At 41.6% G+C, this 15,871-nt stretch overlaps 1 protein-coding gene across 2 annotated transcripts in view; it reads right to left on the bottom strand.

Moving 5' to 3' along the window:
* znf592 (zinc finger protein 592) overlaps positions 1–15,871 on the bottom strand; it is a 150,074-nt gene that overhangs the window by 96,122 nt on the left and 38,081 nt on the right. For both annotated transcript variants that reach the window (XM_078429703.1, XM_078429704.1), the window contains exon 2: positions 10,507–10,617. The gene's annotated coding sequence lies outside the window, so the exon portion shown is untranslated. The remainder of the gene's footprint in view (positions 1–10,506; positions 10,618–15,871) is intronic.

The following is a 15,871-nucleotide window of genomic DNA, read 5'->3' as shown; positions in this document are numbered from 1 at the left end:
GTAGACCATGTTCAGACAGAACATGAGGGATTCGTTTAGATTTTTAGATTTTTTTTTAGATTTAGAGATACAGCGCGGAAACAGGCCCTTCGGCCCACCGAGTCCGCGCCGCCCAGCGACCCCCGCACATTAACACTATCCTACACACACTAGGGACAATTTTTTTAAACATTTTACCCAGCCAATTAACCTACATACCTGTACGTCTTTGGAGCGTGGGAGGAAACCGAAGATCTCGGGAAAAAACCCACGCAGGTCACGGGGAGAACGTACAAACTCCGTACAGACGGCGCCCGTAGTCAGGATCGAACCCGAGTCTCCGGCGCTGCATTCGCTGTAAGGCAGCAACTCTACCGCTGCGCCACGGCGCCGACCGTTTAAATTCTCGTTGGCATAGACAACAAGGGCCAAAAGGCCTCCTCCTGTGCTGTGTTGTTCTGTAGTCTATAACACTCACACCACTAAAATGCAAATAGTAACATTTTCAACAAGAATTCAACTATCTACTCTTGAAGTTTAAAACGATTACCATCATTGCACCATCAATATTCTGAAGGTTGCCACTGACCAGAAACTCAACTGGATTGGCCACAATTTCTACAGCTTCAATAGCAGATCAGAGGCTGAATATCTTGGAGAGTGATTTATATTCTGACTCCTTAAAGCTGTTCCACCACCTGCACGGCACATCAAGAATGTGATGGAGGGTCCCACCCACTCGCGTAGCTCAATTTGGAAATATAATCTTCCCGATTTGGAATATAATCTTCATTTTTTCATTGCTAAATATCCAAAAATCACCGTGGAAGTCTTTATCACAAGTGCAGATATTCTTGACACAATATACAAACCCACTTTTTTCAGAGCAGTTAAGGGTGACCAATGATTAATGTTGGCCTTGTCAACAATACTTACATCCTGTAATTAAAAGTAAGTTTATATAAAAAGACAGGTAGGTGTAGGTAATCCAAATATATCAGTATATCAATAGACAATAGACAATAGGTGCAGAAGGAGGCCATTCGGCCCTTCGAGCCAGCACCGCCATTCAATGTGATCATGGCTGATCATTCTCAATCAGTACCCTGTTCCTGCCCTCTCCCCATACCCCCTGACTCCGCTATCCTTAAGAGCTCTATCGAGCTCTCTCTTGAATGCATTCAGAGAATTGGCCTCCACTGAGGCAGAGAATTCCACAGATTTACAACTCTCTGACTGAAAAAGTTTTTGCTCATCTCAGCTCTAAATGGCCTACCCCTTATTATTAAACTATGGCCCCTTGTTCTGGACTCCCCCAACATTGGGAACATGTTTCCTACCTCTAACGTGTCCAACCCCTTAATAATCTTATACGTTTCGATAAGATCTCCTCTCATCCACAACAGCTATTAAATCGACAACAGCTATTAAATGGCAGGATAAATGAATGTGATTGGAATTTGAAATGATTTGTATTCCTTCCCAACTCCCATTATTTACAATCCCAAGATATGGTGAAGATGAACACCATCCTCTAACCTCATCTGTTGCATTCGGTGCTCCTGATCAGGCCTCCTTCAGGTTGATGAGACTAAGCATAGACTCTGCGATGAAACCACCTGCGCTTGGTCCACCGAGGCCCACTGGATCTCCCGGTTGCTGGCCATTTTAACTCCCCCTCCCACACTGACCTTTGTGTCCTCGCCTCCTCCATTGCCAGTGAGGTCACACGCAAACATATGAGGTACACCACCTCATATTCCGCTTGGGTAGCTTACAGCCTAATGATATGAACATTAAATTCTCCAATTTTTGCTAACTAACCTACAAAGTCCCCCCCCCCCCCCCCCCTCTCTTCCCTGTGCTTCACCTGAAAATACCTTCTCACCCCTTTCTCCCACTCTTCTACCTTTATTCCTTTCTCTGGCTTCACAATTCACACGTCTATACTTCTCTCATACCTTTCGTCTTTTCATCCCTGGCCTTTGGCTAATGATCTACCCATCACAAACCCAGCACAGCTAGATCTACCTATGACAGGTATGATACCAATGATACCTATGTATCTACCTCGCCAGGCTTTGTGCAAGTCCACCCTCAACTCCCACCACCACAATCAGTCTGAAGAAGCCTCCTGACCCGAAACGTCACCCAACTATTTTCTCCAGAGATGCTGCTTGACCCACTGAGTTACTCCAGCGCTTTTTGTCTTTTGTAAACAAGCATCTGCAGGTCCTTGTTTCTCCAAGGTTAAAATAAGTTTTGCCTTAAAAATAGCATTAAGAAAACACTCAGCAGGTCAGGCGGCATCTGTAGAAAGAGAAGCAGATACATAGACAATAGGTGCTGGAATAGGCCATTCGGCCCTTCGAGCCAGCATCGTCATTTAATGTGATCATGTCTGATCATCCACAATCAGTACCACATTCCTGCCTTCTCCCTATATCGAAGGTAGACACAAAATGCTGGAGTAACTCAGCGGGTCAGACAGCATCTCTGGAGAGAAGGAATGGGTGATTTCGGGTCGAGACCCTTCTTCAGACTGATCCCCATAACCCTTGATGCCACTAACCCTAAGAGCTCTATCTAACTCTCTTTTGAATGCATCCATTGAATCGGCCTCCACTGCTTCCCGAGGCAGAGAATTTCACAAATTCACAAAAATGTGTGAAAAGGTTTTTCCTCATCTCAGTTCTAAATGGCCTACCCCTTATTCTTAAACTGTGGCCCCTGGTTCTGGACTCCCTCAACATCGGGAACATGTTTCCTGCATCTAGCGTGTCCAATCCCGTAATAATTTTATATGTTTCTATAAGATCCCCTCTCATCCTTCTATATTCCAGTGAATACAAGCCCAGTAGCTCCATTCTTTCATCATATGACAGAACCTATGCTGCACTCCCTCAATAGCAAGAATGTCCTTCCTCAAATTAGGAGACCAAAACTGCATACAATACTCCAGGTGTGGTCTCACCAGGGCCCTTTACAACTGCAGAAGGACCTCTTTGCCCCTCCTCTCGTTACGAAGGCCAACATGCCACTAGCTTTCTTCACTGACTATTGTACCTGCATGCTTACTTTCAGTGACTAATTATTAATATTACTGTATTAATATTTCAGATCAAAGATCCACCTTCAGTTAAGGGGAAGAGGGAAAAACAAGCTTGTTTTAATAAACCTTGTCATTTAGTTTTATTCTGCTTTGTTATGTAATCCTAGGATTTTACATTTAAGAAATCGTACTGAAACATATTAAAACTTGGGTCTGAAATGTCAAAAGATACTTCGATCACTTTGCTCAAAACTTAAATTACGCAGGCTCCATATTTTCCAAGTTAAGTATCTTTACTGTTGTTTATAGGCAGTAGGAGTGTTTGAAATTCAATGGTTTTGGGTGGGTGGACATGACCAGTTTCTCTTGTTGCCAACATAATCAAGGACTAAGGTTAAGACCATCTGTTTGGTAGAATAATTTGAAAACGGTCTCAAATTTGTCTAAACACACATCCCACGGTTTACTATATGTTTATTCATCTTCCCCCAATGAGCTGCCAATGAAATTCAGATGTGGACGGACTGAGCTGATGAGATTGGGTAGAACCAGACAGCAATATGAGAAAAGGGGGGTATTATCACCAAAGATCCGCTTGGCAATATATCTAAATTCTGCCATACTGCAAATTTGTAAAATGTGTTGTTGACAAAATGCAATAGCCTGAAACAACTCTATCTCCGAGGTGGTCTGTCATAAAATTAACTGTGAAAGCTTTAAAAGGATGGATACCTGAAGCCATATGATGACAAGTCGCCAGTATATTTATAGCATATCTCAAAGTGAAGTGCTGTTTATGCTGTGTACGAGGTCACATTCTGCCCTGAGGTATGAAGAGACTTTGGTTAGATGCACAAAACTGCTGAGTTTCCAATAACTGTGTGCTTCTGTTCCAATGAGTTTCAGGTCGGCCATATGCTGAATGTATCTCTCCTGCCGTTTTAAAGCATCTTCACTTCCATCAAGAATCAGCAGAAGACTGCAACCAATGTACAAACTATTCCTGAACACCAACAACACAAAGCACCCCTTTTTGCTCGAGCTCACAAAATGACAGCACAAAATTATCCGCATATTAAACAATGACACTCCACGATACATTTCCCATTGCCCCATTGCATTCTTTGACTGATTTTAGAATGGATTTTACCAACACCGAGCTACAAGCTGGGGCGGCACGGTGGCGCAGCGTTAGAGTTGCTGCCTTACAGCGCCAGAGATCCAGGTTCGATACTGACTGTGGGTGCTGCCTGTATGGAGTTTGTACGTTCTCCCCGTGACCTGCGAGGGTTTTCTCCAGGAGCTCCGGTTTTCTCCCGCACTATAAAGACGTACAGGCTTGAAGATTAATTTGGCTCATCTTCACCATATCTTGGGATAGTGCTAGTGTGCGGGGATCGATGGTCAGCGCGGACTCAGTGGGCCGAAGGGCGAGTTTCTGCGCTGTGCCTCTAAACTAAACTACAAGGATGGGGCCTATACATTTTCCTGCATTTTGGCCCCAACATGCTATTTCTTACCTAATATTACGTAACAAGCTTCAACTGTCAAGCTCTGCCAGTGCATGCGCCAGTTACAATGTCAATATGATCATAATTAAAATAAACAGTAAAGTGAGAGCCAGCAGTGAAAGCAGGGCATTCTCCATGCTTACCCAACTTTCCTCCTCCTCCAGTTTTCTTCTTATGAATGTGTGCTAAATTTCTCAATGTGCAATACTGTTCTTGTATTTTGTTTCACTCATTTCTGGATTACTGCATAAAAGCTATGACAAGTGCATTCATTCTTTGATGCTGCAGGATTAAGGAAAAAATGCAACAGTACAACATAGCCTACGTACAACCTTGCATTCAAACAGCAGTGCAGCAGTACTCACAGGCACAGGCAACAGAGTGCAAGATAAACAAGGGCCGCATGGTGGCGCGGTGGTAGAGTTATTGCCTTAAAGCGCTTGCAGCGCCGGAGACCAGAGTTCGATCCTACAACGGGTGCTGTCTGTACGGAGTTTGTACGTTCTCCCCGTGACCTGCGTGGGTTTTTTCCCGAGATCTTCTGTTTCCTCCCACACTTCAAAGGCGTACAGGTTTGTAGGTTAATTGGCTTGGTAAAATGTAAAATTTGTCCCGAGAGTGAGTAGGATAGTGTTTATTCACAAAATGCTGGAGTAACTCAGCAGGTCAGGCAGCATCACGGGAGAGAAGGAATGGGTGACGTTTCGAGTCGAGACCCTTCTTCAGTCTCCCATTCCTTCTCTCCCGAGATGCTACCTGACCTGCTGAGTTACTCCAGCATTTTGAGAATAAATACCTTCGATTTGTACCAGCATCTGCAGTTATTTTCTTACACTACCTGTAGGCTAGTGTTAATGTGTGGGGAACGCTGGTTAGCTCGGACCTTGTGGGCCGAAGGGCCTATTTCCACAGAGTATCTCTGAACTAAACTGTCATGTAACTGAACAGTTTCTTGGAGAATTATTCACATTTCTTTTGGCAGCTTTCTCATGTACATTTGCTCAAACATTATGCAGTATGTTGATACTTATGTGAGCAAAGATAGAAGGGACGAGTGTCTGAAAGCCGCATTGGATTCTCATTGTTGCTGACGGTCCTCGCACCGTGTGTGCATTGCTAGCTGCAGCATGTACACTCTCAAGCGCCAGGTGCCTGCAAGCGGCATGTTCAGGCTCGATAATCTGATGTCAGGCTACTTGGTGCGTGTCATTAAAGGTCCCAGATCTGAGGCAACCCTGTCTCAAATGTGCATTGGAACAAGTTTCTGCTCATCAATAAACCAACCTCTGTCCTCAGAGAAAGAGCAGGTCTCAAACCAGCGGACGCCTCGTCTTGGCATAAACACTGCCATAAACTGGTTTCAAAAACTGGAACAGCTAGCTTTTTTTTTTAAAATGTCAAAACACATCCACTGAGAGCCTTTAGCAAATACCAGAGGGATAGAGGAGAATTATATATTTTAAAAAACATTGACTCACTCGCTCATTGCGGTTTCTTCAGGCTCAACTTTGGGAACACTTGCCCTTTGTTCCACATTTTAACCACTCCTAGGTCTCTTCAGCAAAAGCATGTGGAACCTTGCATTCAAACAGCAGTGCAGCAATACTCACAGGCACAGACAACAGAGTGCAAGATATACCGCTCAAACAAATTCTTTCCAGTAACTCACCGATATGCATCTGTTGACAACATATTTCGAAATAAAAATTACACTTATCTAAAAGGAAGGAATGCATATGATTTGCCACAAACATCAAATTAAACACTTGTTACTAGAAAATCAAAAATAGACATTCAAGAACTCAAAATGACCCGCAAAATAAATACAAATTATGATGAACTGATCTTTTCGTTTAATCCCCTCTTTCAATACAACTGACTTTCTTTTTAACATTGGAAGTCTTGCTCACATTTTGAATACAATGACACTCTGAATACAAATAAAAACCCCAGAATTTATGAGAGCAAATAATGGATCCATTTGCCATGTTACAAAGAAAATAACAAATTGCTACAAAAAAAGCAGCAAATAATGCCCTGGTCCAAATTAATAATTTTATAGAACATAAAAACGTCATGCATCCATCAAGTCTGCACCTCTGTTTTTACGTCTAGTTCATTGCAAACTATTACCACCCACATGTGATATCTGTGTCACACGTCGTTTTACATTCCTCTTTCTCAAATATCTAAATCCCTTTTAAACAAATTTATGGAACCACAATTAAGCTTGCAATAGAAGATTAAATACTCCTCCCATTCACTGCATTAAAAATCTACCTTGTATTCATCTTAAATTTGCATGCTGTATATCACACATCAAACAAATTTTGTATTTGAACATGTACGGATTGGAGAGTTAGTTCCCAAGCAACAAAACTATTCATTTCTATGAGCATAACAATGCAAATACTTGCTTTTCAAATAACAAACTTCTTCGACTCAGTAGAAAACAGAGGTCTCAACTGGTATCAAGCCAGGTATCTTTAGTTATGCTGGTATTTCATTGTCATTGTAGAGGTTAGTTGTGTCAATTGTGTCAGTGGACTATAGACAGACACAAAATGCTGGAGTAACTCAGCGGGACAGGCAGCATCTCTGGAGAGAAGGGATGGGTGACATTTCGAGTCGAGACCCTTCTTCAGACAGAGAGTTAGGGGAGGGAGAGATACAGAGATAAGGAAGTTTAAGGTGTGAGAACGAGACATCGAAGGGGGTGGAGATCAAGGCAAATGTAGAAAACATCCTTGTTAGCTCGGAGAGTTCCATATAAGGCACACAAAGAGTAGCTGTTTCCCCAGTCCAATTAGTATAATAGCACTGATTACATTTTCAACAGCATTCAATGGCTTTATGGCCACTTATATCAAAACCAAGCTAATTTGTTTTTAATTTTTTTTAAAAAATATTATTTTTATTGCTTTTTCAAATAGCATACAAAAACATTTAACATAACATAATATAACATAACAAGGCACATCAACAACAAGGTCACTTTTAGGCACCTAAAGGCACTTTAAATATAAAGGAAGTAAGGCACGTTTCTGCTATAGTACATGTATTATACATGTATTATATATATATATATATATAATATACATATAATATATACATAATATATATATATATATAATATATATGCATATATATATATATGATATACACACACACACCTACACCCTCAGTAAAATTTATAAAGAGCAGTTCTATGATTTGCTTGTGTTCTTAGGATCAGCCAAACTTCAGAATTATTAGCTAAATATGACAGGTTCTGGCCAATATGAATCCCTCACAGTTGAACGGTTCTAATGAAAGATCACCAACCTAAACAGTAACACTGTTTTTCCCTGATTGTTCCTAGCAGTTTATTTTTATATTTGACTTAGAGCATCCTCAGTATTTCTTCCATTTATATAAACCCATTCATAGCCTCAGGATGCGACATTTGCTTTTATAGACCATTTTATAATCCATGTCATATTGCCAATTTGTAGAGCAGAAACTTGCATGAGCTGCAGGGAGACAATCATTTTGTGGTGATATATGTCAAGATATCAGGAAAACACCTATGCTCTTTTTAAAATAGTACCGTCACATATTTTACACCCATCTGTGTATGTAGATGTAGACATGGTTTCAAGCCTCAACCATAAAAAAAAGTCACTGTTCTGATAGCCCTTGATGAAATACGAGATATGATGGGAATGGCTTTTGTTCAGCTTCCAATCAGTTAACAAAATCACATCATTTCATCGCGACCCATATTCAGGACTTGTGAAAAACAGTTACTAAGTGCTGCTTTGCATCAGCCTTTCAGGAGTTCATTTGAAATTTAATATTTGCTTGCACCATATTTTACTTCATACAATCTCAAAAAACAGGACAATTTCTTGACTAAAGAGTCACTGTAATAAGCAACGATGCTGACACAGTCTCTGACCTCAGTCATGAAGGGAAGGTAAACTAACACACACAGCTGACAGGCAGCATCTCTGGAGAGAAGGAATGGGTGACGTTTTGGGTCGAGACCCTTCCGAAACATCACCCAGTCCTTCTCTCCAGAAATGCTGCCTGTCCCGCTGAGTTACTCCGGCATTTTGTGTCTATCTTCAGTTTAAACCAGCATCTGCAGTTTCTTTCTACACAGCTGACCAACTGCTCAAGCACTAATATTTCTGTTGTCATTTTGAACAGAAAGGCACGGAAAAGAGGTGAAACGTGAAAAAAATGGAGTGTAAATTGAGACGCAGCATCTCTGGAGAGACGGAATGGGTGACTTTTCGGGTCGAGACCAGCTCAGTCTGAAGACAGGTCTCGACCCAAAACGTCACCCATTCCGTCTCTCCAGAGATGCTGCATGTCCCACTGAGTTACTCCAACTTTTTGTGTCTATCTTCGGTTTAAACCAGCATCTGCAGTTCCTTCCTACACAAACACTTCAAGATGTCTAACCATTGTTATCAGTATTCACACCTCACAAAAAAAGGCTTAGACGCAATTTACAATATCAATAACCTCCCTTCAAGTTTCCCAACTTTATTAGGAAATTGATACTTCAGAATATGTTGAGTACATCCAAATTCTGAACACAATGTTTGGAATACAGCTAAAAGGACAAAAAGTGCTGGAGTAACTTAGCCAGTCAGGCAGCATCTCTGGAGAACATGGATTGTCGACATTTTGGATCGGGACCTTCCTAGAATTTGCAGTTCCTTGTTTCTACATTTGGAATACAGCTGATGGGTTCCTTTACAGAATGTCTTCAGGGTACAAGCAATATCTAACATGAGTGATTCTCAACCATTGTGATTTATATTTGCTGGAAAGATTACATGTTCATGTCATAGGAGCAGATAATTAGGCCATTCAGCCCATCGAGTCTATGCCACCATTCAATCATGGCTGATCTATCTTTCCCACTCAACCCCATTCTCCTGCCTTCTCCCCACAACCTTTGACACCCTCACTAATCAGGAATCTGTCAATCTCTGATTTCAAGATACCCAATGACTTGGCCTCCACAGCCGTCTGTGGTAATGAATTCCACAGATTTTAAGACGACTAAAGTCAGTGCATTTGTAAAATAAATAAAACATATATGGTTTGAAATTTAATGTTTTACAAGGAAAATCTCCAATCATCATGCTCAAAGTGAAAATGTAAAGATCTGTAAAGCGTTTCATCACAGCGTGTAAGAGCGCTTTGATTGCATCCTCTAAGAGAAACACCATCATCATGGAGAAAAGCAACTATGTTTCCGAAATAAAAGTTGGCTTGCAACATGCTTGGTATCAATGTTTCAATTACCATCTGTGGGAATGTTGAGGGAATAATTAATAAAAGAAAATGGAAGAAAAGGGGAGGAAAGGGGAAGAAAGTCTGAAAAGAAAACAGATTAACATGACACAAAAGGAAAGGCAGGGCCAACTAAATTCCGAAACAGGAAACCGTGGTATTTCTATTTGTACACACAGACGGAGCAGGGGGGAAAAGTACACAGGTTCAACAATTTTTGAATACTTGAAATGAATAATGTTTTTATAACATATACATACAACGCATCTTTATGGCTTCACACAGCACTTATCAACCAATAAATTACTCCTTTCAAAAAAGCTGCATCAAGATTGTGGCAGCAAGGTTCTTCAGAGAGTAATAGGATCTCTTAAATCAATCTATTCTTGTTTGGTGGATTGGTTGCAATGTTGAGCAGGGAATGGAGGATCTTTGAATGGTGTCATTGGATCTCCGAGCAAGTAAACAGGTCCTCACTGTGATTTTTCATCAAGTTAAAAGTGTTTCTGACATTACCTCGGAATTACATCAAAATGCCATCTTAGATTAGAGCCTCATGCCCCGAGGCATGGTTTGAACCATTGAACTCAAAGGAATTAGTGTTACAGATCAAAATGATACTTAATTGAATTTCTTTAACCAATGAGAAAGAATGCAAGATAAACTTACAAATGTTTTCTTTGTTACAGATGCTCTACAACTCCTCGAACTCAGCCACTTTTCTGCATGTCAGCTCCAGTGATATGACTGCCAACCAATCACTTCTGTTCCATGGGCAGTCTAGAAACAATGAATTGTGTTACTTTTATTATATAATGAACTAATTCAACTTCAAATGTTAAATACTATTCTTGGTTAATCCAATTTTTTTTAAATTGTTAAAAAAAATCAGAGTCTGCGTAGCATGTTTATACCGATAATTTCTAATGCACCTGTCTTTGTGCCTTGGGTGTTAATTATCTAAAGTCAGCATTTGTATACAAAATTACCAGATGTGCAATACTTTTGTACTATTTCAGGTTGTGGTTAATTATTCTCCTATGCTGCTTCAGACTGATTAGAGCACTAGAGGCCAGCTATTTTCATTTTGTGTAGAACTTTATGGGCGGTAAGGTGGCGCAACGGTAGAGTTGCTGCCTTACTGCTCCAGAGACCCGGGTTCGATCCTGACTATGGGTGCTTGCCTGTACAGAGTTTGCACATCCTCCCTGTGACCTGCATAGGCTTTCTCCGGGATCTCCGGTTTTGTCCCACTCTAAAGACGTACAGGTTTATAGGTTAAATAAGTAGTATAAGAAAATAACTGCAGATGCTGGTCTCAGTAGGGTCTCTTCTACATCCCGCAGCTCCGCTCTTGCTCCCCCTCCCCCCACTCGCAACAAGGACAGAATCCCCCTCGTTCTCACCTTCCATCCCACCAGCCAGCGGATCCAACAAATCATCCGCCAACATTTCCGCCACCTACAACGGGACCCCACCACTGGCCATATCTTCCCATCCCCTCCCCTTTCTGCGTTCCGCAGAGACCGTTCCCTCCGTAACTCCCTGATCCACTCGTCCCCTCCTACCCAAACCACCCCATCCCCGGGCACTTTCCCCTGCAACCGCACGAGATGCAACACCTGTCCCTTTACCTCCCCCCTCAACTCCATCCAAGGACCCAAACAGTCTTTCCAGGTGAGACAAAGGTTCACCTGCACCTCCTCCAACTTCATCTATTGCATCCGCTGCTCTAGATGTCAACTTATTTACATCGGCGAAACCAAGCGCAGGCTCGGCGATCGCTTCGCTCAACACCTGCGCTCGGTCCGCATTGACCAGATTGATCTCCCGGTGGCCGAGCACTTCAACTCCCCCTCCCATTCTGACCTTTCTGTCATGGGCCTCCTCCAGTGCCATAGTGAATCCCACCGGAAATTGGAGGAACAGCACCTCATATTTTGCCTGGGCAGCTTACAGCCCTGTGGTATGAACATCGACCTCCAACTTTAGATAGTTCCTCTGTCCCTCTCTTCCCCTCCTCCTTCCCAGATCTCCCTCTATCTTCCTGTCTCCACCTATATCCTTCCTTTGTCTCGCCCCCCTGACATCAGTCTGAAGAAAGGTCTCGACCCGAAACGTCACCCATTCCTTCTCTCCAGAGATGCTGCCTGACCTGCTGAGTTACTCCAGCATTTTGTGAATAAATACCAGGTTTATAGGTTAATTGGCTTGATATAATTGTAAATTGTCCCTAATGTGTGTAGGGTAGTGTTAGTGTGCGGGGATTGCTAGTCGGCACAGATCCGATGGGATCTACACCTCCTATACATCAGGAGGTGTAGATCGAGAGCAAGCAAGATTATGAGGGACCTCTGCCACCCCAGCAACGGACTGTTCCAGCTGCTACGGTCAGGCAAACGCCTCCGCTGTCACGCTGTGAAAACGGAGAGGATGAGACGGAGTTTCTTCCCACAGGCCATCAGGACTGTTAACTATTATAACTCCAGGGACTAAATTTTGTCTTCTCTGTATTAACTTTAATTTATATGCTGTCACTGTAATTCTTTTTTTGCACAATCCGCAGGCATTGCCACTTTCATTTCACTGCACATCGTGTATGTGCATGTGACAAATAAACTTTACTTGACTTGAAAGGTCCAGTTTCTGCTCTGTATCTTTAAACTAAAGATTTGAAGAACATCATATTATTTATCATTGCAAACTTCTTACACAGTCACTTAAGTCCATTATGTCACAGTGGGAAAGAACTGTAAAATAACCTCTCGCTGGAGTATTTCACAGGAAAACTCAGCAACAGTGGTAACACAAAACTATATTTTATAACTTTCCAGTTAAATTTCAAACTAAAGGAAATAACCTGAAATTCAAGGAGGAAGCCAGTGCACATTTGCTCTTGGTCAAAATCTGCAGTTACATTGTGATAGTTGACAGAAATATTAACGTAGCAACTTACAACCGTAAACACTGGCGAAAATGAAGGCATCATAAGGTCGGTTTATGAACAGGAAGTGCACATTCTCCATAAAATTTAACAACTTCACTTTCAGCACTGGTTTTTAGAAAATAACCTAGGATCCGATTATCAGAACCAGTACGAAATAGCTATCAGGAGAATTCAGGCATCTTTAAACACTTTCCATTCCACTCTGATGTTCTCACTTGCTTTTAGAAGACCACTATCACCCCAATGCCAAATAAAAACAAGAAAAAGGCACAATGTGCTGGAGTAACTCAGCGGGTCAGGAAGCATTCCTGCAGAACGAGACAATTCGGGATGGACCCTTCTTCAGACTGATTGTGAGGGGGCGGGAGGAGAGTTGGAGAAGAAGGAGGGGCAGGACAAAGCGTGGCAGGTAATAGGTGAACACAGGTGAGGGGGGAGGGGTGGGGGGTTGATATGCAGATGGTTGTAACAAAGGCCAGAGATGGAAAAAAAGGTGAGACACAAAAGGAGCAAAGAGTTGCAAATTGTGAAGCCAGAGAATGAAATGTAGATTGCGGAGGAGGTGGGGAGAGATGGGTGCGAGCCTAGGTAGGACACAGGGCAGGGATTGTTATAGATTACATCATATTTTGGGTCTGGACTGTTATTTAAAACCTCTTCCTTAATGTCAGCAAAATAAAGCACCTGGCAATTGACCTCAAGAAGCCTGGTGAAGTACACCCCTAGTACACCCTAGTGGAGGTGGAGATGCTGTAGCGTTTCAAGCTCCTGGGTGTAAATATCAAAAATAATTTGTCATGGTCCAACAACATTGACGCGATGGCCAAAATAAGCACACCAATGCCTCAAATTCCTCAGATTGCGAAGGATTTTGCAAGTCTCCAATTAATCTAACCAATTTTAACAAATGCCACCATAGAAAGCATTCTATCCAGATGCATCTCAGATTGATATGGCAATTGCTCTCCCAAAATGGCAAGAAATTGTAGCCCTATTCATCAAGTAAACCAGCCTCTTTCCATCTCTACAAGGGGTTAAACAATGATTTAGTGATGGGGATTAAGCCACTTTAATCTGATCTGCCATTGTAATTTTTATCGCTCAACTACTTCAAATTAACCAGGCTGTTTGGAAATAGGTGCAAATTGAGCCAAAGCAATTTTCCCTTTACTTCTATATGGTATTCAACTTGCATTTAATTGGAAATAATGGTTTGTGAACATCATGGGTGCTCAGAAAGTCTGCTCCTTGCAAGTCTTCCACACAGGAACATAGCACACTGAACCACCCACACACAAAAATATTACATGAGAAAGTAGAGGCTCAAACTGATTCTTTAATATTAATATGAGACAGATGGCTGTAATCAGGAAGTCATAAGACATCAAAGAGTATAATTATGCATGTAGCAAGTATTTATGCTGTCAGACTTGGTGATTGTGATGCCTGTTGAAACAACCCAACTAAGCTAATTTCTAAATCACCAGATACAGCTTTATTGTGCCCCTTTAGCACAAATAAATTCAGCCACCTTAATTTTCTGAGCAGAAAACCCCATGTTCTGAAGTATTTCAGGTCAAACCCCATGTTCTGAATGCCTAATTTATGGACACCCTTACATATGAATGAGCTCCCATAATATTATTAAATTGAAAAGTGTGGCATACTTTTCCACACACAACAAACACATGTTTGTTCCTATAAATTAACCAGGGCTAGTACTGTGGTTTTAATTAATTCAATTTGTGTTCACTCTATACTATGTGAATTGTGGTACGGGCGTGTTCTGCTGCTGCTGCAAATATGGATTTCATTATTCTCTTGTACATTTGACAATTAAATGCTCTTAATTCTTAAATGGCAGAACTAGTTTCCCCTCTCATTCACTTAGAGTGACTGTTCTTTCTTAACATTCTTGTAAGGCTTTGATGCCATTTATTGCCATACTATGGAGGTATGGTAACTAGTGATATTTGTGTACTGTCTGACAAGACTGACTTGCGAGCATCTGCAAAGTTGATTTTTTTTGGAGATACAGCATGGAAACAGACCCTTCGGTCCACTGAGTCCATATGAGAATATCACCACCTGTAGGTCCCTCTCCAGTTTGCTCATCAACCTGGTTTGGAGAAATATTGATAGTGCTTTATTGTTGCTGGGCCAAAACCCTGGAACTCATGAAACAACACCACCGAGTACATTCATCAGAGGGACTGCAGTGGTTCAAGGCAACAACTCATCCCTACCTACTCGGGCAATTAGGATGGGTAATAAATGCTGGGTTTTCATTAATGTCTCGATTGTGGAAAAATAAAGTTAAAGAAAAGTTGTACATGCTTGATGCTTATTCCAATGATACATGAATCATTTAATTATAGAAATCTAATATAATTCCAATTAAACCGAAACAGGCAATAGGCCCAAATCCCAGAAAGCTGTTGGATTGTCACATTAATTTGAGTATTACATTCAATTATATCCTTTCGCAATGTATCGTGATCTATTTTATTGTTCCAGCTAAAAGGCCCTAGATCATAGATCTGTCCCTACCCACCATTTTGGACATCAGGCACAAACAAATTTGCAAATCCAGGGCCAGACCCGGAATGCCATATAATTCCCACTTCGTGTTAAATCCATGTTAAACGTAGATCCTAAACAATCCCTAATTTCTTCCCAGTTTCTCATTTCTATGATCTCTCCTCCTGCAATCGACTTCAAACCAGTAACATATTGGCTGCTGTCATCTTGCTCTTTACCCTGGGATTAAACAAACGTGAAAGAGAAACTGAACAAACAAACATGAGGTACATATTAATAAGAAAGGCAAAACAGAGAGGGAAACATTCAGCAATGAATGCGAGAAAGGGACATTTATATTGAGGTTAGGAGAGTGGATGGAGGCCAGAACCGGATGCAAATATTTTGTGGCCAAATGTAGTCACAGAAAACTTACTGATTTCATAAGGCTAGCTGCCAAGTCAAAGGAGATCTCTGCCAGGAGCTGATCATTTATCAGTATACTGTCCCAAAATGAGTAACCACAGAGGAACTCTCCCTCAACAGCAATACAAGAACAGGCTGAAG

Source organism: Rhinoraja longicauda, chromosome 38, assembly GCF_053455715.1.
Source record: "Rhinoraja longicauda isolate Sanriku21f chromosome 38, sRhiLon1.1, whole genome shotgun sequence".
Classification (NCBI taxonomy): Eukaryota; Metazoa; Chordata; class Chondrichthyes; order Rajiformes; family Arhynchobatidae; genus Rhinoraja; species Rhinoraja longicauda.
Note: the sequence above shows the minus strand (reverse complement) of the source record. Positions and strands in the feature narration are given on the sequence as shown.